This window comes from Pteropus alecto, unplaced genomic scaffold, assembly GCF_000325575.1.
Source record: "Pteropus alecto unplaced genomic scaffold, ASM32557v1 scaffold821, whole genome shotgun sequence".
Taxonomy (NCBI): domain Eukaryota; kingdom Metazoa; phylum Chordata; class Mammalia; order Chiroptera; family Pteropodidae; genus Pteropus; species Pteropus alecto.
Genome location: NW_006431396.1, coordinates 10,775 through 15,037, shown reverse-complemented (window position 1 = coordinate 15,037; position 4,263 = coordinate 10,775).

Sequence of the window (4,263 nt, the reverse complement as noted above, 5' to 3'; positions counted from 1 at the left end):
TTTCCCACAGTCTGGCGGCAACACGCCGCAGGCTCTGAATATAGCTTGATTTAACATTTAGTTCTCTTGCCCCCTCCTTACATTAGAATCTTCAGGAACAGACATATCTGGAAATAATTACACATTAGAATAATCCAAAGTTAGTTTGCATTGGTAGAGTGCAATATACTGTTTTAATATCTTTTCTGTGTCTACTGAGTGCTACTACTCTACGGCCATGCTTAATTCATAAAGTACTTTTGATATTTTACATATTTAAATACTAGGAGTCAAAAGACTTAAAACAGGTTTTAATAAAATCAGGTACAATTCTCTTTGAAGTTCAAAATCTGGACCCTCTTTATTGAGTTAATTTTATTTATAACTCAGGAAAACATGGATTTACTTCATAAAAATATCATTTAAGGTTAATAATTTATTGGTTTACTCAATAGAGTCAACAGTTCAGTGTTTGGGAGAAATTGTAGAATTTATTATTAGGCTTAGAAAATAAAACTATGATAAAACTATGCTTAGTAAAAAACACTCAACAAGATTTTCAGTTATAGTTTTTAACTAAAATCCAGAATATTTTTCACTGACAAAAATGTCTGTCACACATGATAAGGATTTGAAAGGGTATTGCATAGAAGTATTAATGACATCTGTGTTTCTTTGCAACAGTGTTTTTTTCTCATTCCAGACTCTATGCAAGAAGTAATTCTTCTCACTACGTACATTTAACTCCTCTCCATTCCTCTTTTTCAGGAGATAAATTTGATCCCTCCCAGAAAAAGCAGAAAGCTTCAGCCACATAGCTTAAGCAACATAGAGCTGTTTAAGAGCCTAAGTGGCAAAGGCCAAGTCCAAGTTCCCTACGGTTAGGAGTAGGTCTCTAAAATGAGAAGTTGATATTGTAAAAGAAAAATTTTCACACTTGTTAAAAACAGTAAGAAAGAGGGGTCAAAAACTATCCCAGTAGGGGAGAGAAGTTGAACTCAACACCAAATACAAAGAGATGTAGCCGAGCCCCTGGTGATTTTAATGCCCCTGGTATTTTTGGCAGCTAGAATTAAATAACTAATTCTTAAATAGGCCTTTGTTCTCATTAATAGCTCTTTTGCTCAACTCCTCAACTCCTTTTGTTCTCACGGTATCATTTTGTGTTGCTGATGTGCTGTTTGTCAAGCAGGAGGAGATAACTTCGGGTGTCAAGGAGAATTTATGGCTTTGTTTTGCAGAAGGAAAGAATAGTCTCCAAGGTAGCTGTGAGGAGCTGCTGGCACCGAAGTCTAATACGAAAAAGTGTTATCTTTGACTGAAAAAAAACACCCTTCCTTCAGTAACAGGGACAAGTGGGGGTTTGTAGCTAATGTGCAATGTGAGATACTGGATAGACAATTACTAAGAGGAACTTTATTGGGTATCAAAGGTGGGGAAATTCTCACTAAACTGACGGCTAAGAAAGGGGACCTTGGATTAGGCCTAGTTGAAAAGAGGTGTCAGAGGAGCCTGACTACAGTGTGGCTAAGACGAAACACTTGTCAAGATTCATATTAAATGTCATAAAGTGCATCTTGGAGCCAACAGAGAAGTGCACTCAGGATCAGAAAGCACCACAGTAATTAAAGGCTACCATCACTTCCTTACCGAGGACGTACAAGATGAGAAAGAAAAACCTTGAAAATGTAGAGTAACAGGGTGAGGCCGGGGTTACTATGACATGCATGAGCGTAAGTAACAGAACTATGGCATTTGAAACAGTTTGGACCTGCAACGTGGGTGTATATGTGGTGGTGTTCAAGAACGAGCATCTGTAAACTTGCAAAATGGATTATTATCCAATTTTTTACACCAAACTAAAGTCCCTGAAGGATCAAATATATAATCTTTAAAAATGTAGGTAAAGAAAAATAATATAAAATTATAAAAATAAACTTCTTTCCCCCACCCAGAGACACTGGGTTTCATGGAGGTACCAGTAAGGGGAAATCCCAATAAAAAGAGTAAATAGTGTTCTCTTAATCTGAGAATCCCCTCCCCCACCCAAAGATACTAGGGATAGGGGAATCTAACAGAACAGAACACCCACCTAGGAAGAGCTCTTTGCCCCCATGGGCTCAAGAACCTTCCCTCCTACCAAAAGACACCAGGGGACCTTACTGTAACAGTAAGGAGAATTCTTCCACAGTAAACTGCTTACCGAGAAAGTGCTCTCTGCCCCAACCGAACCTGAGGCTCCCTTCCCCTACACGGAGACATCTAGCCAGGCAATACCAACAGAGATCAGTCCCACAGAAAAGTGGCTAGGACCAGTTCATTTGATTCCCAAACCCAATTACAATATGGTAGGGTGTCCCCCGACACCAACAAACAATCCTCATACAGCAAGAAGGTGTCCCCAAAATTCAACTCAATTCTGACTCTATTTACTAGGAAATCACATTAGATTCCACAAGTTAAGGGTTCAGTCCTACAAGACTGCCCTCCTCTCACACAAACACACTTCAGATGTCAGCAAAAAGCCCAGGCTTTTACTGTGCTTCTGAACAACTGGCTATACATTGAAGGTTCCCACAACCCCTCCTTGAGTTGGATTAATTTGCTAGAATGACTCACAGAACTCAGAGAAACATGTTATTAGATCACTGGTTTATTTTAATACACTATTAACTCAGGAACAGCCAGGTAAAAGAGAAGCATAGGGCAAAATATGCAGGAAGGGGCGAAGAGCTTCCATGCTCTCTGCAGGCTAGCCACTATCCCCGCATGTTCACCGACCAGAAAGCTCTCTGAACCCCATCTTCTTGGGTTTTTATGGAGGCTTAATTACATAGGCATGATTGACTAAATCATTGGCCATTGTCCATTAATTCAACCTCCAGCCTCTCTCTTCTCCCTAGGTCAGGGGTTGAGACTGAAAGTTCTAACCCTTTAATCACCTGATTGGTCCTGCTGGCACCCATCCCCCATCCTTAGATGCTTTCCAAAAGTCACTTCATTAACGTGACAAAACACATCTTTTAGGATCCGTGAGCCCGGAATTGTGGATGAAGACCAAAGAAATGTGAGAAGTATATTTTGGTTATCAGAATTACCAAAGATATATTTCTTACAAATCACACCATCACACCCAGCCAGCGTGGAATCGCTGTCCCATAAACCTGAGTCTCCCTTCATAAACCTCCAGAAAAAAGGCAGTCCAGACTGGAGAAAGTCATTTCATCCTCTCAGAAAGTATAAGCAGAGATTGGTGGAACCCTGATGGCAACAGACACACCAAGCAGATAAAAATAGCTGTTCTTATAAAGTTGTTATTCAGAATTTACAGTGTATGCCAGGACCTGCATTTTAAACCTGAACAGTGATTGCCTGCTAAAATAAAAGATTTAAATAAGACTCAGAGTCCCCTAACGTAACAGCCAAAATATCCAGAGTATAACTGAAACTCACCTATCATACCAAAAACTAAGAAAATTACAACTTGAATGAGAAAAGACAATCAAGTGACAGGAACAACTAGATAAGACAGATATTGGAATTATCTGACAAAACAATTTAAAGCAGCAATCATAAAAATGCTTCGATGAGAATTTATTAATCTTGAAACATGAAAAAATAGAAATCTCAGTGAAGACAAAGAAATTATATAAGTAACCAAATGTAAATTACATAACTGAAAAATGCAATAACAAATTTACAAAAACTCACGAGATTGGCTCAGTGGTACAGTGGAGATAACAGAAGATATAATAAACTTAAAAACAGACGGGTAGAATTTAACCAAACATCTGAACAACAGTAAGAAAATAACTGAAAAAAAAAGACATGAAGAGAGTTTCAAGAACCTGCTTAACAAAAGGTCCAATGTTCATGTCATCATAGTCCCAGGAGAAGAGAAAGAAAAGGGGTGAGTGAGTATTTGAAGAAATAACTGAAAACTCTCCAAATCTTGCAAAAAAACACAAAGCTACATCTTAACCTACTCCTTCTAGATCCTGAATATTTTTACTTTTATGTTTGGTTTCCTTTTTTTCCTCAACAGTTTATAGTTTCTTGTTTAGCTCAAGGTTCACAATTTGTTGAAAAGGCTAGCCTTCCTCCACTGAATCGTTTTTACACTTTCTTCAAAAATTAAAACTACAGTTGACTATTTTTGTATATATTGACAAAATGATCCTAAAATTCATATAAAAATATAGGGGATCTAGAATAGCAAAAACAATCTTTAAAAAGAAGAAAATCAGAGGATTCAGATTTCCTGATTACAAAACTTACTACAAA